The sequence below is a fragment of the Podarcis melisellensis genome (genome assembly GCF_964234715.1).
Source record: "Podarcis melisellensis genome assembly, chromosome: 11".
Classification (NCBI taxonomy): Eukaryota; Metazoa; Chordata; class Lepidosauria; order Squamata; family Lacertidae; genus Podarcis; species Podarcis melisellensis.
In genome coordinates, this window is record NC_138543.1 from 47034033 (window position 1) to 47048080 (window position 14048).

Genomic DNA, 14048 nt, shown 5'->3' on the forward strand with positions numbered 1-14048 from the left:
GCAAAACAGTATGATGGGCATCAAGATTTGCCCTGGTATAGCCTTCTCCACATGGTCTAATTTAAAAGACATTTCTGGCACACACATACATGAACACACACACATGCAATATACCAGATGCTCAGTGGCTCCTATAAATCTGAGCACACAGTGCCTCTCAGTTCATGGCACACCAATTGCATGAAATAGCGGCTGTGTACAGACTCAGATTCTTTTGCACACTGCTGCAAACCAACATTTGTGTGAGTGTGTTTGCAAATCTATACAAAGTGACCACTTCACATGACCACCCATGAGGCGGGGAATTAATAACCCCAATTTAGTCATGTACATTCATTTCAATGGGTCTACTCTGAGTAAAATTGCATTGAATACCAGCCTAATCTTCCTTTCCCCACTTCCTTAGATTTCAAGAGTGGATGTATTTGCATCACTGTACGACTGACAATTATTTTCTTTTAATAGTCATGCCAGAAATGCTGGGCAGGGTGGGGGGGATTCTTAACCTTTGGCTAACATCCAAATAGCATCAGTTTACGATCTGATGTATCTTTTCTCTGAGGCCTACATTTAGCCCTCGCAGGGAGATGGGGTCGGTAATCCAATACCCTTCTCCGCTCTCATCCTAATGCTTATTCCAAAGCATGTTTCATTCTTAAATTACAGTATCTTCAAAGCATACAGAGCCGTAGGGAAATAAAAGGAGAATATCGTGCTCTCTCCAAGAAACACATTAAACCTAAATCTCCACTAGACCCATCATAAGAATTAAGCATCAGAGCAAACCCCCTCAAGATAGCTTAAGGAGTTACATACAAAATTCCAGGTTCTGCTTGGGAGGAAAAAGTTACATTGGTAGATGATCTCACAACAATTCTAGCACAGTAGAATTGTGTTGCACAGTATCACATAACATAGATGAATATGAGGGTTACTTTTGAAGCTGTATTCCACCAAGTAAAACCATTGGTCCATCCAGTTCATTACTGACAACATTGACTGACGGCAGCTCTCGAGGATTTCAGACCTAGAGTCCCTTGTGCCCTCGGCAAGAAGCTGTATCAGCAACCCACCCATCCTACTCCACTCTGCTGAAAATTTCACTTTACCACAGGGCGAGAAGGATGGGCAGCTTTGATCTTGCTGCAACAGCAGTGGTGTCACACATATATGCTCCATACATTCCATAATCTGCTAGGTGCTTTTTGTGCCCCTGCCCAGGGCCAATTTCGCCAGCCTCTAGGGTCTTTCCCAGTCCTACGTGAAGATGCTAGTGGAGATTGACCATTTGTCTACAAAGCATTTGTGCCGCCACTGAGCTATGAAACTTCCCTGTCTGAGCTTCTGAATGCAGATGGGACTGCATATTCCCATTGGGGCTGACAGATGGTGCATCAAAGTCACTCCAGATGATCTAGTTTGGGGTGCCTGATAGGGTGGCAAAGAGCATTATATGGGGTGCAAAAATTTCATCCATGCTACAAAGGACCTTAACAGTGCTAGACGAGCAGGAAGTATTTTGGAGGGACACCCACTACCCCTTGGAGTAATCCTTGTGTTGTGCAGTGGCCATGTGCTGGATCCTGGCACATACAGTGGAACCTTGGTTCCCGAACAGCTTAGATGCTGAACAAATCCGCTCCTGAACACCGCAAACCCATAAATAATTGCTTTGGTTTGCAAATGTTTTTTGGAAGTCAAACATCCGGCATGACTTCTGAGGCTTCTGAGTGGCTGCAGGAGCTTCCTGAAGCTGTGCCTTGGTTTTTGAACCATTTTGGGAGTCAAATGCACTCCCGGAATGGATTAAGTTCGGAAACCAAGGTTTCACTGTATGTGGTCAAGTGTCATGGACTAGCTGGAGGCAGAGAAGTGGTTGGAGGGCACCAGCTGGGGAACCTCCAAGGGATTAAGGCTCAGTACCAGGGGAATGGTGGTGAGTAGTCAGGGGGAGAAGAGGGAGCAGACCTGGAGGAGGAGGTGTCAGAAGCTGAAGAGGGAACAGGGTTTAGTGAGCAGGAAGAAGCTGTGGCAGAGAGCAGTCCAGACTCAAAGGCAGGAGACAGAAATGAGGCAGGCTGCTGAAGAATCTAGGGAGCCCATCTGCTGCTTCCCTCCCCTCTGGTCTCCTAGAACATGCTGAGAAATGAAAAGAGTGGAGCAACAAGAAACAAGACGTTGGAGCCTTGGGCTGCTGGCGAAGGAACTGGGGAGGAGCCATTACTTCTGGTGCCAATGTTACCATCTGTATTTATGTTTGTTTAATTGACTGAAATTATCTGTCCCTCTCCCAAATCAATGTTGAAAGGCCTATGGTCTTTAAATTATTCTGATGTTTCTCATACCAGCATCTTCCATTTAAAAGAATAAACATACCCCACCCCCAAAGATACCATCAACAACAGAAGCAGCTTATCCAAAATGTTGCTAAGAGGGAAAAGTTGTTCTCATTTCCACTGAAGACCACACAGCTTGCTTTCATTATAGGCTAGAGAGAGGTATAAAGAGATGGGCAAATGGAACTCCGAGCCTCATTCTTTTTCCATTTTCTGGGAGGATTATGTATATCACATGTCCCGAAGCATTACAGGAAAATATCAAAGGGCTAGAAAGTGGGATGCTATCCAAGATGGAGCCTTTGCATTTAAAATAGGACCTGGGGGACATCTGCACTTATATCTGAGGACAGATATAAACCTTATGTAATCCTTCGCCATCCATGAGGCTCTGCATAAGTCATTTTGCAAAGAGGCATGTAATTGCAACCAGTTACGCCAAAAGGACAGGAAAGGCTTTTCTCCTGTGTGCAGAGCAGTGGTGTAGGGGCAAATTCAGAGGTGCGGGCTCCCTTCATGAGAGTCACATTCACTCCCCCTTCTCAGATTATAATTAGGGGTGCATTACGACTGATTCAATGCAGATCATCATGTGTTGCCTATTTTCTGTGTACGTACATGGCCAAATGATTTGGAGTGCTCTGATATCTTATTTCAGAGTGACTTAAGCTGACCTCGAAGTTCCATTGCGCTTAACAGAACTTGCGCACAGAAAGCACCTTGTCTTTTCAGTGTTCCTGAGAAATAAAGTAATAAAATACAATTAAAAATCAATACGAACGGTTCATGCGATGGGCATGCCATCTCCCGTCTTCAAACCACAAATCCACAGACATATCATGGACCACAGTTTATTTAGATAACAAAAAAAAAAAAAAAGCACACTAATTGCATTTACTCCAAAACATCACATCTAGTTTGGTCCTGATAATGGTTAAGATGAAGTTGGGTGGAGTGACTCAGATGGCTAGTTTTTATGGAGTCTGTTTCCACTGGAAAAGAGAAAGCCCTGGCTTAGGTGTTGTCACAATAGTCTGTTTATTTGCAAAGGAATACCTAAATAGCGCAGATATTATGGAAGCTATAAAAACCAGCACAGAAACAGGCTATGCAAGCCTCAAAAGCAACAATGGCACCCTGGAATCTTACATTTATTAATTTGTTTTTATCAATTAATTTTCTATACTGTCCTTCATCCGAGCCTTCGCGTTTATTGTGTTGTTGCTCCATGTGAGCCAGTTGTCCTAACACAGGGCTATACAAGGTTGTGACACACAAAGCTGAATGCTGCCCATGGCAGATGGATGAAGCGGCGTGCTCAGTGGCGTAGCGTGGGGGTGCAGGGGGGCCGGCCGCACCGGGCACAATATCTGGGGGTTAGGGGGTGCAAATCCACAGGTTAGGGGGCGCAAATCCACGGGTTAGGGGACGCAAATTACTTGCCTTGCCCCGGGTGCTGACAACCCACGCTACACCACTGGGCCTGCTTTCTCTCCCTGCTCTACCTTCTCAGTCAGCAAAAACAGTGCGTTTCCTAAGCTCCTGAGCAGTCGCTATCCACTGCTGGCAGGGGGCTGGATTCCATTTTGCAGGTTACCATTTGTGGAAGCCTGCCTCAACATAAGTTTTTTATTAATTTGCCATAAAAGCAGGGACGGCAGCTCCGTACAGAGAAAGGAACATTTCTCATGCTGCTATCTCTCAGATTCCACAGATCAGCTCTAATCGATAATGTCTTTTATTACTCTAGGATGGGTTCCATAAAAACGGGATTAGACGAGGAATTCTCAGCATTGCAACTGATCGCACTGGACGATCCCTTAAAAAAAAAAAGACGCCTAGTGCCTAAAATGCCTTGTCTGAAGGCAACCCTCTGCCATCAAGGCTATAAATCTAACAGCTAAGGAACCCATTGGAATGCCAGGTACTGTATACACATTTAATTAAGCTTGATTACACTAACAATTCACTTCACTGATCAGGCTGTATCCTGGAGCATATACCAGAGGAAACCCTTGCACTAAAGCTTTTCGTTGTGATCCAAATTGAATTTTTCTGCAAAAGTCTGTGTGATTCTCTTTTTTTGGGGGGGGGGGTTTCAGTATTTTGTGGTGCTTGAGAATCAGATGACATGCATTCGACAACTGCTTTTATCATGTAAAATCTTTCTCTTCCCCATTCCTTTGTCTTTCATATCTTTTTTTGTCTCTTTCCACCGCCAGCTTTTGAGTCTGTACTTCATTGCCCACATTCCCCGCCCCCCCCCCCGTAGCTATTTCCAGAGCCACCCCACACTGCTTATCTCTTTTGTTAGGCAGAAGGCATTAATCAATTAATCGGTGTGATTAATTAGGTAACGACAGATTAAAATGGCTTCCCTTTGTCTCCCTTTGGCAATTCCTTTGGTGCCAACCAATGTTTTTTCTTTTGCTCTCTTTTTTCCCTACATGCAGAGCAGTGCTTTTTGAGTGCTTCCAGATAACCTGCTTATTGAGCGTTCAGCCTGATTTGTTGGTGGGGAGGTTAGATGATGTTGTGTCAAAACAAGCACACTTTCCAGTGCATTTCCCCACTCACTTTCCTTACCGGAAAAAGCCTGATCTTTGGGGAAGGTGGGTTTGCTGTGCAAGATCTCCCAATCAACTTTAATTGAACAACCTGCTTTTGCAACTGAGTACCACTCAAAAAAGGGGGGGTGGCATGGGTGGCGCTGTGGGTTAAACCACAGGGCCTAGGACTTGCCAATCAGAAGGTCGGCGGTTCGAATCCCCGCGACGGGGTGAGCTCCCGTTGCTCGGTCCCTGCTCCTGCCAACCTAACAGTTCGAAAGCACGTCAAAGTGCAGGTAGATAAATAGGTACCGCTCCAGCGGGAAGGTAAACGGTGTTTCTGTGCGCTGCTCTGGTTCGCCAGAAGCGGCTTTGTCATGCTGGCCACATGACCCGGAAGCTGTACGCCGGCTCCCTCGGCCAGTAAAACGAGATGAGCGCCGCAACCCCAGAGTCGCTCACAACTGGATCTAATGGTCAGGGGCCCCTTTACCTTTACCACTCAAAAATAGTGGCAATCTGGAAATGCCCTTAGTGTCTGGAATGATAACATGGAAAGCTAATATGCATCACTGCACATAATTTTGTAAGTTGCCAGACTAGACAACGTAGCAGAGATCTGTGATTGGGTCTCCTGCCTCTTTACATGTTGGTCAGTGTCAGCTGTAGGGGTGGGGGTCATCCTAACTCAGTCCCCTTTTATCTTGCCAGTAAAATCCTCCACCATCCTCAAGCAACTGGTTTCCCCAATAGGGAAACTGAACATATTCAGGATGTGTTCACATTATGTTTTCCCCAACGGGGCAGAGAGGAAGGAACCTTTTGCTCCCCCTCAATAAAAATAAATAAAAATACATGGTTAACAGAGGTTCTGCCCCCCCCCCCAACAAAAGCCCTGCCTACACCCATGACCAGGAAGGTGATCAGGAAAATTACAGGAGACAGGGGTAAGCATTCCTCCTCCAGAGTCATGTTCCTGGCCTGAATTATAAGCCCTGCTCTTGCTATTGGTCAACAGGGACTCTGGGTACCAATCTCTGTTGGATTTCCTACTTTGGCCCTAGAATGAAATACAACTAGCCAAAGCATAAAAGAAAACATTGCACTTTTTGTTGGGCTTCCAGGACAGGGCTCTATATCCCTGGCACTATATCCATACCCCCACTTCCTGCACACAAATATCCCTGGCCACAGGATTGTTCAGTGTTCATTAGGGCAGTGGCGTAGCGTGGGTTGTCAGCACCCGGGGCAAGGCAAGTAATTTGCGCCCCCTAACCCGTGGATTTGCACCCCCTAACCTGTGGATTTGCACCCCCTAACCCGTGGATTTGCGCCCCCTAACCCTAACCCCCAGATGTTGCGCCCAGTGCGGCCGCCCCCCTGCACCCCCCACGCTACGCCACTGCATTAGGGACAGGGTTTCCTCCACTGAACACCCACAAGCAGTTCATTGCTAAGCCACCAGTTGGGCCTAAGCTGAGGACTTACACCTCCCCAAGTAACCTACCAACCCCTCAAGTTCCTTCCCAGCACCTTTTCACCACTGGGCTTTGGCTCAACCAGAGCTCTAGCCCCACAACTGAACTTCTAACAACCACATCTCCCCAACACCTTCCCTTCCTCCTCAGTTGTAAGGAACTCATGCATATTCAACCGTCAACAGCTGCCTCTCTTCCAGCTGTTCCTTATCCAACTCGTCTCCCGCCCATTCTCCACCAGAAAGCCCTGCTGACCGGGGTCCTGCTCCTGCAGCCACACAGGAAGGAAGCCCAGGGGACAGTGAGGTGGTTCTTCCCACTTTTCCATGCATAATGTAGTGCACAGGGCGTTTTGTTATATTACGTTTACGGTTAAACAGTTTGCTGCCATGACCATTTATCTCTAGGCAAACCTGACCTTTTTGTTAGGCACTGGAATTCGTTAATAGCCCCTTCCCCCTAGAAAGGAACAACCCTTTTTTAAAAAATCCTTATCCAAGCAGTCATGCAGAATCATACATGGTGATTAGCTTGTGGGCTGCAAATGATTTATTAGATCTAATAAGGCAAGCCACATGTAGATGCTTGCAGGGCAAAAGGGAGGTTGGATTGCATAGATCTTACACAAGCAATGAGACTCAGGCGAGCATTGCAACGCTGGTGAATTATGGCATTATCAGATTGGAACTGTGTTGTGTAATGCAAAAAATGCAAAATGGGTTTCTCATAGATTTAAAAGGCATTATTAACGCATCTCTAGAAGCTATCTTAAAAGCTCCTGCTGTATTGATGGTTCAAAATCCTTTCTTTGCCTCTGTGTGTATGTGTGTGTAGTAAAAATAGTACTGACAAGTTTTTAGAAAGCTTTCTTTGAGTTTCTGGAAAAGCAGTTTTAAAATCTCTCTCTTCACTTGGCAAAAAAGAAACCCCAGTTCCCCGAGGAGTTAAAGTGAACAATCGATCAGGAAAATCCTATCCCAACTGCATCAGTCATCATCTATAGGCAAAATATTAGACCTGTAAGAGGATAATGTCCCACTTGGGTCTCTCCTAGTAGGGACTGGTCCATTAGGGCAAATGGGGTGCTGCCCCATTAAGCTCAGTCTGCCTTCAACCAGCCCCCAGTTGCCCACCTGCCTGCCAACCAATCCAGGGCATGGCATTGCCTGTCATTCTCCTCCTCAATCTCAGTGTTACCTGTATAGGCGTCAACAGGGAGGAGGATGGGGACAAAAATAGAATTAGCTGGCTCCACCTGTCATTGGCTGTGGCTCTACCTACTATTTGACCTTTGCCCTACCAGTCTCATGACTGTCCTAAATGTGCTTGGAGCCATTACTTACCCCTAGGAAATCCATTCACCATTCCAGTGCATTAAAAGCCTACATTTCACTTTAAGTTACAGGTAGGTAGCTGTGTTGGTCTGCCGTAGTCGAAACAAAATAAAAAAAATCCTTCCAGTAGCTCCTTAGAGACCAACTAAGTTTGTTATTGGTATGAGCTTTCGAGTGCATGCACACTTCTTCAGATACACAGATTTTTAAAATTTTGTTTCACTTTAAGGTTAGCAGAAGGGAAAGCGCATGGGGTAGAGAGACAGCAGCAAAGTGGAAAGGGATCAGCACCTCTTACATGTTCCCCTTTGCTCTTAAAAGTCACCCACCCCCTGCTTTATGCATGATTGGGGGAGTCGAGATTTCAATGCCACAATCTAGTTTGGACCTGGAGTTTCTGTTCCAACGTTTTATGAGTACCCAGGCACCTTCTTCCTTCTTCATATTGGACCTAGCTGTGACGACTTTCACATTGTGTCGCTAACTTTGGGAGTGTTTGTCTTGGCTTTTAAAGCAGCTAGTTCTTCATTTCCTGGCAGGGCCTTGATTGTCCCAAACTTACTTCCTTGAATCAAGCAGTATAGTCCACTGGATAGAACTGGATTTGGAGCTGAGAGCTTCACACGCAAGGTGCCCCTCTCTCTGCGGCTCAACGTGCGATTTCTGACAAGTCTTTCTCAACTTAATTATTTCATCTCTAAAATGGGTACAATATTGGGGGTGGGTGGGTGTTTATAAACAGCTTAACTGCCAAAGTGGCTTCGAAGTGGTTCACAAGTATGAAACTCAATTCTCTCTCTCAACATGTTATTTAAATACACAATAAAACAATGTCAATTTAAAAAAAAAATAAACATCAAGAAAAATGGACAGCAAGACAAGTCCATTAAAACGTAAGTGAAGCAGTCAAACAGCAATTAAAACAGGAGGTTCAAGTCAGGAGATCAGGCAAATCCTTGTGCACCTACTACACACAATCTTTTGAACATTATTGTGAAACCTGGCTTTTATTATTCCTATTTCACATACAGTGGTACCTTGGTTCTCAAACACCTTGGTTCCTGAATGCCCAAAACCTGGAAGTGTTCTGGTTTTCAAATGTTTTTTGGAAGCCAAACATCTGATGCGGTTGTTGGCTATTATTTCTAGGGCTCCTACACCAATCAGAAGCTGTGCCTTGGTTTTCAAACATTTCAGAAGTCAAATGGATTTCCGGAACAGATTAAGTCTGGCGCTTTTGTTTTTGCTATTTATTTTGCGTTTTTGTTTTTGAGGCTTTTTCGGTTAATTTGTTTTTGTGACTGTGTGGAACCCAGTTCAGCTACCGATTGATTGATTGATTGTGTGACTGCAGAAATGGATATGGCTATCATCAGTGCAGGTAAGAAAAAAAATTCATTTTAATTTTTATCATCTGCAATACTGTCTTATTTATTTTATAATACAGTACTTTAAATATTGCTTTCATTTTACGGATCAATGGTCTCATTAGATAGTAAAATTCATGTTAAATTGCTATTTTAGGGGTTGTTTTTAAAAGTCTGTAATGGATTAATCTGTTTTGCATTACTTTCTATGGGAAAGCATGCCTTGGTTTTCGAACGCTTTGGTTTTGGAACGGATTATGTTTGAGAACCAAAGTACCACTGTATAGGGTAACTGAGGCCAAAGGCACTTTGCCCTAATAGGGTAGGTGACTAATGTAACTTTTTTGGCACATCACTTACTTTGCTTCAGATAGATTTCTATTCTACTTGGGGCCTCAAAAACCCAGATGTTTTCCTCTGTTAGTGCACTAGTCCAAACTAGCCACAATAATGTGAAATCCTGATAAGGGAGGTGGGGAGGCTCGGCTGCTGCTGTTGTGAAAATAGCCTTGCTGCAAGGGAAAGCTGTATGTGCTTTAAAAAAAAAAACAAATTCCAGGATGCTCTAACATTAAAAAGAAGAAACTTCTTACAAAAGGCAGCACACATGACTTCCCAGGTATCCTGTAGCATAACTCAAGGGCAGTTAATGTAAGATAGTATGTGTCAGCCCAGAGTTGCACTGCCAGATCCTCTGCAATGTTTTGTTGTTGTTTTTTTAGCATGCAATATGAGACCTGTCACGGGTGGTGCTGTGGGTTAAACCACAGAGCCTAGGACTTGCCTATCAGAAGGTCGGCAGTTCGAATCACCGTGACGGGGTGAGCTCCCGTTGCTCGGTCCTTGCTCCTGCCAACCTAGCAGTTCAAAAGCACGTCATGTGCAAGTAGATAAATAGGGACCGCTTCAGCGGGAAGGTAAACAGCGTTTCTGTGTGCTGCTCTGGTTCACCAGAAGCAGCTTAGTCATGCTGGCCACATGAGCCAGAAGCTGTCTGCGGACAAACGCCGGCTCCCTTGGCCTATAGAGCAAGATGAGCGCGCAACCCCAGAGTCGGTCATGACTGGACCTAATGGTCAGGGTTCCCTTTATGAGAGCTGTATCTTGGGGTCCCCTGAATTGTTTGAAAGGATTCTGGTGCACCCTTTAGAACGCACAGTATTGTACATCAGCAAGGAGAGAGGAGTTCCTCTATACAATCACAAGAAGTGTCCTGTGTGCCTAGATTGCATCCTGCCTCCATTTCCCTTGGCCACTTTGAACCAGAGGGCGAGCTGCTGCCCTTACAAAAACAAATCACACCTCCAGCAATTGCTTGGAATGCTTGTGCGGTCAAGTTGGCCTTGCGCACATCCTGTTAACTGACCCACAAAGCTCCCTGGAATGTTTCCAAGTTTCTTAAGGGAACAGACATATTGTGGGTAATGTTATCAGATTGAATTTGTCCCAAATGAAACAGAAATGAAAAGCAAGGGACGCTGCCGGCATCTCCACTGAGTTGTGAGAGCAGGGCAGGGGAGGGAGAGATTTCAGCAACCAGCAGTGTCGGCCTAATTGTGTTTAGGCGATTCTCTGGCCACACTGAAAGTCCTGACCTGCTGGTGAAACAGGAAGCATGCATTCCATAAGGTCCAGAGAAACAACCGAAAGGTTTGTGCACCAGGCCAAACATCTAATCTGATGTATTCTGAGTCCCAGAGCACAGTGTTTAAAGGCAATTACGAGATATGTCCAAAAATGAGCCCAAATAATTATTAGATGTGCAAGAGCTGCAAGAACATGGACATACCCCGCAACTGTTCTGGTTTAAGCGGGACATCCCAGATCACAGAAGCCAATTCTGGCTTCTGGACTGGCACCCTGGTGTAAGTCAGTGTGCCTTCCGGGATTGCTTTGCCGATCGTCAAAGGGTCGCACCAAAGTGGCTTTGCTCTGCTGTGACCTTTTCATGATCACCTTTGGCAATCATCAAAGGGTCGTGCCAAAGTGCCTCTGGGAGGCTGGGCTGACCACCACGGGAGGCTGTGGCGGAGGCAGGAGAAGATTCAAGGGGAAAGCAAGCAAGCGAGCGAGCAAGTGGGCAAGCGATGGAGATGGTGGGATGGTGCTGGGTATGTGTGTCCCGATTTCTCCTTCTGAAATGTTGCAGGCTATGGATTGAAAGTGGCATTTAAGCACCTCTTTACCTGGCCCAATGCATTAGCACAGCTTGTCATCTACAGAGGTGAACATGAATCCCCCCACTGGTCCAGGTAGGTCATTGCAAGCGTTGTCGCTTTACTCCTAACAAGCACAACGAAAGTAGAGCAATCTCCCTCACCACAGCATATTTGTGGTATAAAAGGTGACCGGATTTCAGCAGAATAGCAATTTACAGAATAGGTGCTGGTGGGAAATGTCTGCCCCTGAACTTTAGCAGGGGCAAGCAGCATTGAAAGCTGAGTCACGTGTAACCTCCCTATGCAATTGTAAGCATATATCGCTATAAATGCACAATAAGGATGGAGCGACAGCACTGAAGTAGACATCTGCAACACAGAGGGAAGACCCGTCCAGTCTAAAAGGCAAAAAAAGTTCTGTTGCTTCAAGACCTGAGACTTTTGCAGGCGTTCAGCTTTAAGGTCGCCAGCTGGCTCCACCACAAGAGAGGAAATGGGAAGAGTGTCTGCAAGAACTTGCAGAGAAGCAGACTGCGTAGTTTTACACTGGTATGCAGTGGTCAGAACGTCTGTCAAATCCATTTGATTTGGAAAACACAAACAGCAAAGACATTCCAAGGGACCTGCAGGAAGCAATGGGTTCATCAGCATATCATTAAATGTGAGCTCACACACAGCCAGGCCACCATTCTTTGCAGACAGTTCATGGCAGACACTATCGCTGTCCCCAAAATACAATCAAACTGGGATTTCATTGGAGATTTTCAGCCCCTTTGAAAATGGGTTACTATCCTGAAAAAGCTGGCAGACTTATCCAAGGCATTCTTTTTCATTGGAAAGTGGTTGAGCTTTCTCTGATGCCATGCTGAGAGGGATTCTGTATTCTCATGATGCTTTCCTCCCTGCAATATTTTAAAGTTTTCATGCAGCAAATAAGTCCTGCGGAATCATGTGATAATCTTTCTGCCAAGACTACAAGCTGCATGATGCAGTGTGACTGCGACAGGTACAATGCACACGCAGCCATGACTTGAAGTAAAGGTAAAGGGACCCCTGACCATTAGGTCCAGTTGTGACCGAATCTGGGGTTGCGGCGCTTGGCCGAGGGAGCGGGCGTACAGCTTCCGGGTCGTGTGGCCAGCATGACTAAGCTGCTTCTGGCAAACCAGAGCAGCACACGGAAACGCCGTTTACCTTCCTGCCAGAGTGGTACCTATTTATCTACTTGCACTTTGACATGCTTTTGAACTGCTAGGTGGGCAGGAGCTGGGACTGAACAACGGGAGCTCACCCGCTTGCGGGGATTCAAACTGTCAACCTTCTGATCGGCAAGTCCTAGGCTCTGTGGTTTAACCCACAGCGCCACCCGCGTCCCTCATGACTTGAAGTAATAAGTCATTCATATTGAGAGATTGGCAGCACAAGTGGCAATGGTTGTCATTTCCCCATGAAAATCTGCATAGGAAAAAAATGATTTGAAATAGATTCCTCTGCACACAGATGTCACACATCCCTGGTGGGCAGAGGGAGGGCAAGAATCTCTCCCTCAAGCCCCTTCTCTCTCCCCTGCTCCCTGTATCTCTTATCTTCATCAATCTCCCTCTTTCCGTCAATATATAGACAGTGGAACTTCCCAAGGGAAGGACAGCACTAGAATTTGCTGATGCAGGATATACTGTGGCTGACAGATGTGGAGGAATCCCTGAAGCATCAATCAGCATTGCCCAGAAACCACAGTCCAAAGTTGGAGGATGCTTGTATAAGGAACATCACTCTAACTCTCAAGCCAATAGCACAGCAGCCACCCATTATCTCTCCCTAGAGATTAGAGATGGCTTCTCACTTCACAGTATACATTCACATGGTCTAGGCCAAAGCCAGCCATCATTCCAGGCTAGAGAACGAGCATGTGTTTCTAAAGAAAACAAACAAGAAAGGGTGGTAACCTCCGCAATTATTGCACAATTCCCTCTGGTCCGAGGCTCGGCTAAACATTTACATTTTAGCCATAGGAAGAACCGCACTTGATTTCCTTGTGGATAAAATACACATCCTAATTACACACTTCCTTGGGAGAAGGAGCCATCCAAATCATCTGAACGTGCTTCCTGGCTGGGAAGCCTTATATGGGAAGCTGCCTGATCCTGGCTCAGACCATTAATCTATTTAGCTCAGTAGTGTCTACACAGATTGGCAGTGGCTCTCCAGGGTTTGGGGCAGGCATCTCCCAGCCCTCCCTGGAGATGCCAGGGACTGAACCTGGAACATGATGCATGCAAAGCAGATCCTCAGTAGGTACCCCTGCTGGTATGCTCTGGCTGGGTGCAGGAGTTCTATTCAAATCATATGGGGGGGCTAGTTCTTTTGTTGACTCCATTGGGAGTTTTCCAACTAATGCCACACTTTTTGCAGGAGTGAGAAACATACCTTCATCAGAAGTGGGACTTGCCCTCAATAAAGCATTGGGTTCTGACTAAGGTCTGCTTCCCTGCCCGTCACCCTTCCCTTATGCTGGTTTGGGTTTTGCTAGCATACACGTTATATCTGCAGCACCCTCCTGCCAGCCGAGGAGTATTGCTGAATCAGTTTTTCCTGCAAGTCTTGCATTGTACTCCACCAATCCATGGGAAGTTGGAGCAATCCTATCCTCAAGTCTGTATCTGTCAGGGGCTGGCTGGCCGATGAGGAGTGGTGGGAGATTTCAGCTGGAGAACCCCCTAGGGAAACCTCAGAAGATGAAGGTTCAGAGCCGGGGGTGGGGTGGGGACACAGGTCAGAGGATGAAGGGAGGTGGGGCAGAACGGTAGCACGCTGAACAAGCAACA

General features: G+C 46.0%; 1 long non-coding RNA gene across 1 annotated transcript in view; it reads left to right on the forward strand.

Moving 5' to 3' along the window:
* LOC309380249 overlaps positions 1-14048 on the forward strand; it is a 38223-nt gene that overhangs the window by 8725 nt on the left and 15450 nt on the right. The window contains exon 2 of the long non-coding RNA XR_014172769.1: positions 4087-4260. This is a non-coding gene — a long non-coding RNA (uncharacterized lncRNA). The remainder of the gene's footprint in view (positions 1-4086; positions 4261-14048) is intronic.